Genomic DNA, 10,779 nt, shown 5'->3' with positions numbered 1-10,779 from the left:
ACTCTGTCACCCCAGTTGGAGTGCAATGGCATGCTCACGGCCACTGCAGCCTCAACCTGCTGAGTTCAGGTGATCCTTCCACCTCAGCCTTCCAAGTAGATGGAACTACAGGCATGCGCCACCACGCTCAGTTAATTTTTTTAATTTATTGTAGAGACAAGGTCTGCCCACCCAGGCTGGTTTTGAACTGCTGGACTCAGACAATCCTTTTGTCTTTACCTCCCAAAGTGCTGAGATTACAGGAGTGAGCCACCACGACCGGCTGTAAGGTCGTATTTTTCTCAGTAAATGTTTACTGATGATTTCAGCATGGTTACAGATAAAAAGAGAAGATATGAGATTAACTGCTAGTTTCATTATCCCTACTTTTAAATTAAGGGGAAAAAATATTCTTTTAAATAAAATGAACCATATATAAGACTCAGTAAGGATTTTCAAAAATGTCAAAGGTAATATCCCAAAATTTAAAATTTTTGTGCTTTAAAGTTTTAAATTCCAAGTACCAAAAGTAATTACAAAGTAAAATAAATTATAGTACTTTTTTTTTTAAGTAACATCCTGTGTATACTATATCCCTTAAAGTTTTCATCACAAGACTATGGAACAAAAACTAGAAATTGATCAACTCTCTTCTGCAAAAGGAAAAGAAATACAGTAAAATAATCTTATTTAGCCATTTTCCTAGCAGTAGAAAAGATGATATTTCAGAGAAACACCTCCAAGCAGTGCACACCTAAAAATGATGGGAAACTCTATTTTTAAAAATTATTCTTAATGAATACCTACGCCTATGAGTAAAATCAAGTTATTTCAGAAAATTTCCCAGAACTGAAGGCCATCATATACATGGATGCAAATATCTTCTATAAAATATTAATGAAGCCAATCTAGCAAGATATAAAAAGGATTATGTACCATGACAAAATGGGATTCATCTGTGTAAATCAAGGTGGGTCAACATTCAAAAATCAATCTATGTACTTTACATGTTCATTAACATAATGAAAGGAAAAAATCATATTTTCATTTTAATAGATGCAGAAAGAGCATTTAACAAAATTCATTACCTATTTGTATAGAAACTCCCTACAAACTGAAACTATATGGAAACTTCCACACAGCTAAAGAAATGGAAATAAAAACAACAAAAACCTATAACTAACATAATAACTCAATGATGAAGACCGTGCTTTTCCCTAAGATTATGAAAAACACCCTACATAAAAAGGCACCCCACAGCCGGGCTTGGTGGCTCAGCCTGTAATCCCATGACTTTGGAAAAAAACAAACATATAAATTAAATGCACTTTCATAGACCAGAACAAAATAGAAAATGTAATAATAATTAAAACAGTGTGATTTAGAAAAACATCAAAAATAAAGTACTCAAGAATAAATTTAACAAAAGTTTGTAAAGCTCTTATAAAGAAACTACAATACTTAAAGACTCAACTAATTGAGTCTTCATGAGGAACAAGATTCAATTTTAAAATGTAAATCTCACTGGGCTTGGTGGCTCAGCCTGTAATCCCAGCACTTTGGGAGACCGAGGTGAGTGGATTGCCTGAACTCGCGGGTTCGAGACCCACCTGGGCAACTTGGCAAGACCTCATCTCTACAATAAATCAAAAATTAGCCGGGTGTGGTAGTGTATGCCTGTAATTCCAGCTATTTGGAAGGCTGAGGCGGAAGGATCGCTGGAGCTCAGCAGGTCATGGCTGCAGTGGCTGGGAGAGGCCACTGCACTTCAGTCTGAGTGACAGAGTGAGACTCCAACTCAAAAAAAAAAAAAAAAAGTGTAAGTCTCCCAAAATTTATCTAAAGATTCAACACAGTTTCAGTCAAAATCCCAAAACAGACTTTGTGGAATTTGAAAGGTAATTCTATTACTTATGTAGAAAAGCAAAAGGTTAGCTAGGTATGGTGGTGTGTGACTACAGTCCCAGCTAATCGGGAGAATGAGGTGGAAGAATCGCTTCAGCCCAAGAGGTCAAGGCTGCAATAAGTTGTGATCATGCCTCTGCACACCAACCTTGGTAACAGAATGAGACTCCAACTCAAATAATAACAATAAATAAATCAACAAACAAACAGCTAGATAAATAAACAATTTTATTTTTTTAACTTCTTTTATTTCATTTTTAAATTATAAAGATGTGGGGTACAATTCAGGATTAGGTATACAAACATTGATTATGCAGGTACCCTTGTTGATGAGGTATGCCCCTCTCTCCCCTAGCAGTTTCCCTCAACTGCCAATCCCACCCCCCCCGCCAGTTTCCCATTACTGCCAAACGCTTTCTTATAGTATTATAATTATTCAAGGTCTGCTTATGAGTGAGAACATATGGTACTCTGTTCTTTGTTTCTGTGATAGATCACTGAGTATGATAATAAATAAATAATTTTAAAAAGAAAATGATCAAGATATGTGGGGCAGGGGGAGGCAGAGAAGAAGAGGGGATGTTGCTCTACCAGCTATTACTATTTATTTTAAAGTATTTAATAAAGTGAGTGTTGGTGCAGGAACAAAAAACTGATCAGTGGGACACAGCAGAAATATAATTCCTTGTTTAGAGATGCCTGCTATATGGCAAAACTGGTTTAGCACTTCAGAGGGAATCTGTTGTTGAACAACTGGAAATCAATAAATTAGATCCAAATCTAACACAGTACATAAAAATCAATTCCAAATCATTTTTAAAAGACATCAAAGAGTGAAAAGACTTCAAAAATTGGAAAAAAATATTTGCAACGCCTCTAACTGACAAGATTCATATCCAAACTATAGAATGAACTCCTACAATTAAATAAGAGAAAGATAAACAACTGATAGAAAAATGAGCAAAAGATATAAATAAGAATTATATAGAAGAAATAGAAATGGCAAATCAGCATATGGAATGATGCTTAATTTTAATGGTAATTACAGAACTGCAAATTAAAACCATATTTTACACCCACCAAAATAAAACTTGACATCAAATGTTGACAGAAAGTGGGATAATGTCGGCTTTCATTTAAGAAATGTAGATTGATACAATCTCTGTAACACAATCAAGTTTCATTTAAAAAGTTGAAAATTCATGTAACCTGTGAGCCAGCATTTCTGCCACACTTTGGCATATGCTTCAGATATAATCTTGAAAATATGCAACAAGAGATGGGAATTGGGTTGAATCATATGAAATTTCTAAGTTTGGACCATTTAGGCCTATAAAATGCCAATTTCACATAATTCAACCTAACCAAAGAATAGTAGTCATATTCAAAATAGCAAAAAATTAAAAATAAAAAAATAAAACTTAGAAACACCTCCAAACATCCATAAATAGGAGGAAGAGTTTAAAACAAAAAAGTATATATTTGTTTCATACAATGAAACATTCTATCACAGTGACAAAGAACATAATATTGAGACAGAGAGGTATACCACATGTACAGAACACTTGTACAGCATGTATACAGTATAATTCTTTTTTACATAAAGGTCAAAAACATACAAAGTCGATCTATTTTCTAGGAATAAATGTAGCAAAACTAAAGAGGAAAGTACTCTGAGGAAGGGAGAGAAAATTACAGTGGAGATAATCATATAAGGGCTTCAAAGTTATCAGCAATGTTCCATCTCATGGGAGAGAGTGTTGCTGCTACCACTTTGTCTTATTATTTAAAGGTTCAAGTTATGTATACTATTGTCTGTAAGGAATCTTCCATAAACATATAAAGTAAAATAAACCTAAAACTAAATAAAATAAAACAGTCTAATCTATATAAACCATAATTAAAGCAAATATTTGAAACATTGTTCAAGGAATATGCTGAGAATGATAATAAAAGAATTAATGATTTTAGTAGATCTATCACTATTGATTAGACATCTACTATGCTCCAGATGCTTTAGTTTTTCACATACAAATTAATTTCCAGAAAATCTTATAGGCAATCACTACCACCACCACTTACGAATGAGAAAATTCAGGCTTACAGTTACATGTTCTGCTTTAAGACAATGACAACCTGGGATTTGACTGTGCCTTGGTCTTACTCAGATTCCATGCCTTAATGTCATATATATGTCTTCTGTAAAATACAGAGGTAAACTCTAACCCTCACCATTTAAAATTTGAGGTCCAGAGTTCCCTGCCTCCTCTTACTAGCATTTAATGACTAAGAACAGGAGATTCCTTTATCGACTGGTATTTCAACAATGGTTATTATTCAGCTATTTATAGACATAGTATACATAGAGAAGGAATAGCTTCAATCTCTAAAAGTCTTTTGCTAAATGATTTAAAACCTTATGACTGCATAATACAAACTAATCTCAAGATTTAACAAATAACTCACGACAGGAATTTCAACTATTTAAAAAAAGAATTTTTTTCACTCTAGTCATGCTATTTGTCAAAAATAAATGTTCGGTCCACTTTGCCTAAATAGCATTGGGGTTGAGGCAGGAAGAAACAGCACCAGTAAATTAAAAGTAAGACTCAACCTTGCAAATAAGAATCAAGGCTGCAAAGTTAGGGGGAGAAGCTTCATAAGTTGTCATCTTCTAGCTTCCTGATGAGCAGAAAGAAAGAGACTAGAAGGCCCAGTAAAAATGCAGACTATTTCTTTAAGACAAATACCCCATTAAAAGTGTTAATGGCACTTTGGAGTTTTCCAGAAGGTGACATTTCTGTCCTTTTAACTTTATTTCACCGACTTTGGGTTTCTGAGAATTCTAAATGCGGTTTTAAGGTGGCCCATTAGTGAAATACTGAAGGAGCAGCTTTGATCATATCAAATCTAAACAAAGAATGATCAGGACTTGTTTTTGTAGAAAAAAAATAAAGAAGCTCTCAAAGGATAAGATAGACTAATATTAAAACTTTATTGGGAAATAGTAATTTTCTCTTCTATAGTGAACAATCAGATTCCCTGTGCAACAAATGAAATAGCATGTTAGAACTGGAGAAGCCTGGCTGTCCCTGAGTAGGAAATCACTTAGGTATGACCCATCTCATTTAAGGATGAGCAAGTGTAATCCTAGGAGAGGGAAGTGGCTTCCCAAAGTTACCCAAACAGTTCAGGTGCTCTTGCCTTCCAGACCCATGCTCCTGTCCCTTGATTCCTCTGGCTTATATCCAACCAAGATAGCAACAGAGAGAATACATTTTAAATGTTACTAATGAGGAAATTAAAACAACATCAATATTTAATTATATCACCATTTCCCCAAAGTATGTTTCTCAGGTTATTGTTCCCGCAAGCAGTCTGAGAAAAAAAGCGGCTCTGTGGTGAAATAAATTTGAGAAATGCTTCATATTGTATTGCCTTCTTGGGACTACACAAGATGTATTAGCTTACTGGAGCCTCTAAGAAGTCCAAGAATCAGTTTGCTTTTGCTTAACTCTGTATTTCTCTATGTACTTGTCTGCAGAAACCTCTTTAGTGGATACAACTCTAAAGTTAGAAGACCAAAACAAAGATAGAATTTTCTATACTATTCTAATTAGAACAAATAACAGAAGGAAGTATATAGACACTTCCACAGAAACCAGTTAGCACAATCCTTGCCAAAAAAGAACACCAGAAATTACAAGAATACTAAATATGTAATGAAATCATGGGAAGCCAGGCTCGGTGGCTCAGCCTGTAATCCCACCACTTTGGGAGCCAAGGCGAGTAGATTCCCTGAGCCTGTGTGTTTGAGACCAGCCTGGGCAAGATGGCGAGACCTTGTCTCTACAATAAATTTTTAAAAATTAGCCTGGTGTGGTAGCACGCGCCTGTAGTTCTAGTTTCTTGGAAGGCAGAGGCGGAAGGATCGTTGGAGACCAGCAGGTCGACGCTGGGGTGGCCGTGAGCGTGCAACTGCACTCTAGCCTGGATGACGAAGTGAGACTCCAACTCCAAAAAAAAAAACAAAAACAAAAAAACCCAGAAATCATGGTAGATTCATCATGAAAGGTCCTAGAATAGAAAGGTCAAGGGCAAATGCTTGAATGGGATCTTCACAAACCCACAGCATATTTGTGTGTGATAATATAGTGAGAAAGTGAAAATATAAAGTCCTAAAAGCGACAAAGGGTAAATATTGCTGGGGCTTCCTTCTTTGACCATGACTAGTTTTGGTTAGAATTGAACAGAAATTTCTTAAAACTAGAAATCTAAACGTTAAGACTCTCTCATTTAAGGTGTTGACTAACCAAGGGGTTTAAAAAAAAAAAAAGAAAGAAAGAACTTATCCAGTAAAGAAGGGAAAAAATGATGAGATGTATTTTAATTGTGACTGTTCTTTGGAACAAGTTGTATTTGGGCTGTATGGCTCATTTATCTTCATTCTTTCACCTTCAAGTGTGTTATCCCTCTCATCAATTGACCTTTTCTCTGAATTTCACCCCCAACTCACAGGAGTAGGCTCAGAGCTGACACGGTTATACCACTGGGACACAGTGGATTGGACCTGGAGTGTCAATGGACCAATGTTGAATGTCAAAGCCTCTCTTCTGGGATTCTAATATTGACATTAAGTGAAGATGTTTTGGTTTCAGTGGACCACTGTACTACTGCCTGAGAATGCCACCAAATACTCTTTTATTACTGAAATACATTTTCTATTTTGTTTCTATTTATCTCTTTAGTTTATTTAAATCACTAACAAATGATCCTTAGAGCTCTCACAAAGCTGGATATGTTTGGCCAACTGTCCTAACACTATTTATTGATCAGCTTCTAACTTAGATGACCCTATTAACAGGATAGACAGACATGTATGTGCATGTGTACACAAGCATGCACAAACATACACACTCACACACATCCTGATTTGTCCTGAACTAGTGACCTACTAGCTGATCTCAGACCAGCAACACATTTCAAAACCTGATGTTGCAAGTCATCTATCATTACTTTTCAGAACTGCCTGGCTAACATTACACATTTATGTCTCCAGATGAACTTAAAATTGTCTTGTCAAGTTAAGAGTAAAATTTCAAATGTTTTTTAGCTGATTGAAAAATATATCAGTTAATCTGGGAAAAGATGACCATCTTCACAATAATAGATTTTCTTAATAAGTAGAAGTTTATGCAAACTTGAGGAATAACCTAAAAGTAACACCCAACACCTAAAATTTAAAAAGTTCACCTAGAAAATAAATAAATAAATAAATTTTTTTAAAAAGTGACAATCTGGGAACACCAGGACAGATAATTTTCCAAATATATTAAGCACCCTTTTCAAATACTAAGAAAATATAGAACTCTCTAAAAGATAAAATGACAAAGTTCATTTTTTAAAAAAGCAATTTAGCTACCATCAATGTCCAAAACATAGCTTAATAAAATGTCCTATATCTCTAATAACCAAAATACTTCTACTTATAATAAGTTGCAATTTTTCATTTAATAGATTCTGGGAACATAGGTATTCATATATATATATTAGTAGGAGGACTATAAGTAAATATAAAAGTTTTACATGGAAATCTGGTAGTAATTATCAAACATGCTTAAATACTGGCCTAGCCATTTCAATCTGCATGAGAATTTTCTTCAAGACATTGCAAAAAATGTGCAAAGATGTATGTACAAGGATATCCTTCTTGGTGTTTATTATAGAAAAATATTGTAAATATACTGAAAATTAAAAAGTGGGATAGTTTATGGTACAATTATACAATGCGGTATTTTGTGTCCATAAAAATGTATTTAAAGGGAAGATATTTATGACATATTAAGAAAAGAAATCTGATAAAAATATAGCATGTAGTTTACTAACAGCATACATTAATACAAGAATGTACATAGCAACACTATTAAAGTAGATCCAAACTGAAACCTATGCAAGTGTTCAATCAGTGAAAAATAATTAAAGTAGATCCAAACTGAAACCCATGCAAGTGTTCAATCAGTGAAAAATAAATGTAGTGTATTCACCCACTGAAAAACTACACAGCAATAAGCATACTACAGCATGATTATTTAAATAGCTTTAAAAGTAATAAATTTCAATTGCAAAATTAGTATAATGATATTATGGATTAGAAAATATAAGAAAAACCACTCATGCACACCTGCTTTTCAGCATCCATCACTTTGTTTCAACCCTCCTGCTTTGGTTTTTAGAATGGATAACATGGATGACTTCCTATAGCACTTGGAATAAAATGCTTCTCATGTATTGTATTATGGGTGATCAGGTAAACATAAGTATAGAAAACTAACCCGTGCTTGGGAGGCTAAGGTGAGTGGATTGCCTGAGCCCGCAGGTTCAAGACTTGCCTCGGCAACCTGGTGAGACCTCATCTCTACAATAAATCAAAAAATTAGCCGGGCGTGGTAGTGCACGCCTGTAGTTCCAGCTACTGGGAGGCTGAGGCAGAAGGATTGCCGAAGCACAGCAGGTTGAGGCTGCAGTGGCCGGGAGCAGCCACTGCACTCCAGTCTGGGTGACAGAGTGAGACTCCAACTCAAAAAAAAGAAAACTATACAGCAATAAGCATGCATGCAACAGTATGAGTGAATCCCACAAATGGTATGTTGGGCAAAATAAGTTAGACCCAAACAGTACATACTGATGATGCCAATTATATAAAGTTCAAAATTAGGCAAAACTACTTTGCAGTGTTAGAAGCAGGAAAGGAAAATAGTGGCTAGAAGCGGCCAGGCTGGGGAAGTGGTAACGTTTCTTTTTTTTTTTTTTTTGAGTTGGAGTCTCACTCTGTCACCCAGACTGGAGTGCAGTGGCCGCTCCCAGCCACCGCAGCCTCGACCTGCTGGGCTCCGGCGATCCTTCCACCTCAGCCTTCCGGTGATGTTTCTTGATCTGGGTCCCAGTTACACAGACATATTCAATTTGTGAAAATTCATTGAGGTATATACTTATGATATGAGCACTTTTACATGTATGTCATAGTTCAATAAAGAAAGTAGAAAACACAGTATGAATAACACAATCCTATGTTAAAAGTTCAGACAGAAATACACTGAAAGCAAAAATCACAAATAATATTCCCAATAGTTATCGTTGAATGAAAAAAAATGCATATAATGCGATTTTTAAAAATGTTTTTGCATATATTTCACCTCCCTTCTACAATTAAGATTATTTGAATAAATAAAAAATTTTAAGGATATGTGTGAGGATACCTATCTTACTACTATTTATAATAGCAAAATTGTTCAAGTGACTACAATGTCTAATGATAAAGCACTGATTAAATTTACTATGATATAGCTCTAAGATAGATTACTACATTGCTATAAAATTGACATGGATTGACATGGAAAAATGTTCACAACATATTTATGAATGAAAATTATAGATTAAAAAAACAATATAAAATGATCTCAGCTTTTTGCTTTTCTAAAAACAAAGTGTGTGTGAATTCCATTGAAAATAATCAAGTAATCATGCCAAATGTCCACCTTGATTACAGCTAGGTGATAGAATTTATTATAATTTTTATTTATTGATTATTCTTGTTTATATATATTTCCAATTTTCTCACAATGAACATGCATTGCTTTCTTAAGGAAAAATAAATGTTATTTTGAATACTGGTTAAAGGCAGTAAAAACAATACAAGAATAGCTCAAGATTATAATATAATAAGTGGCCTTCACATTACAACAGAGGATCACAATAACTAAAATGTTGAAGGAGAAGCCTGATGCTATCATGTTACAGGAAATAGCCTGAAAACTGGTACTGAATTATAATTGATTTCACATCCATTTATAGCCACAGAGGACATAAAACAAGAGGAGATATAATAGCAGCTACTCAAATTTTCCATTTTATATCATGGGCTTTATATAATGCCTATTGGCAACTCTGTTAGCATCAACTGACGAACAAACTACTATTAACTTAGGTTCCTATTATGCTTTGAGAAACAAAAGACCATTTATATCTAAAGACTTGGAAAACTGGAGATGAGCAAGGGACATTTGGAGATCTTAGTGTAATTAATGTAAAGATGAGTAAATCCGTTCAATCTGAAAAGGCCAAGAAATCATACAGTTCAGCCTCAGGGTCATGTGTAAACAGTCCAATTCACACAAATCTGGAGACTGGAAAACTACCCATAAAAGGTTTGGGGGTTTTATTTATAAAGCCATACAAGCCACTCAAGACTGAATTGTGTTTTAAATTTGTGTTTGGCAAAGTTTGATTACATCAGCTGAAATGGGAACCAAAATAAAGTCTTAGCATACTCAGTTGGTAAGAACCTCTCAAAATACAAAGGGAAAGTATTCGTTTAAAGGTTTGCCATATGACAAAAAGGAGCAGTGTGCTTACTGCATGTGTTTACCTAAACACTCACAAGACATTACATGAGAGACATTTTATTGCCAAGTGCTACAGGAAGTTATCCATGTCATCCATTCTAAACACCAAAGCAGGAGGGTTGAAACAATGTGGTGGATGCTGAAGAGCTGGTGCTCATGAGTGGTCTTTCTAATATTTTCTAAGTTCTCTATAATATCATTATATTCATATTACAATTTAAATTTATTACTTTTAAAACCATTCAAATGATCGTGCTTCACATTTGATTATTCAACTTTGAGAGCATGGCACAATGTGCTTCTTTAATAGAAAAAAATTCACACCCTTTGAAGGAGTCTGCTCACTCAGTAGAGTCAGGCTAAAGTTAATTTACATAATTTTTCACTTACATAGATTTACATAAAATCTAACTTTCTAGCAAGGCACTCATATAAGATGTTCTTTTCAGTCCTCACTTTGGTCCACAACTGAGCCCATAGGTGTTTATCCTCT

This window comes from Carlito syrichta, unplaced genomic scaffold (assembly GCF_000164805.1).
Source record: "Carlito syrichta isolate Samal-C Ts95f unplaced genomic scaffold, Tarsius_syrichta-2.0.1 Scaffold288834, whole genome shotgun sequence".
Taxonomy (NCBI): domain Eukaryota; kingdom Metazoa; phylum Chordata; class Mammalia; order Primates; family Tarsiidae; genus Carlito; species Carlito syrichta.
Note: the sequence above shows the minus strand (reverse complement) of the source record.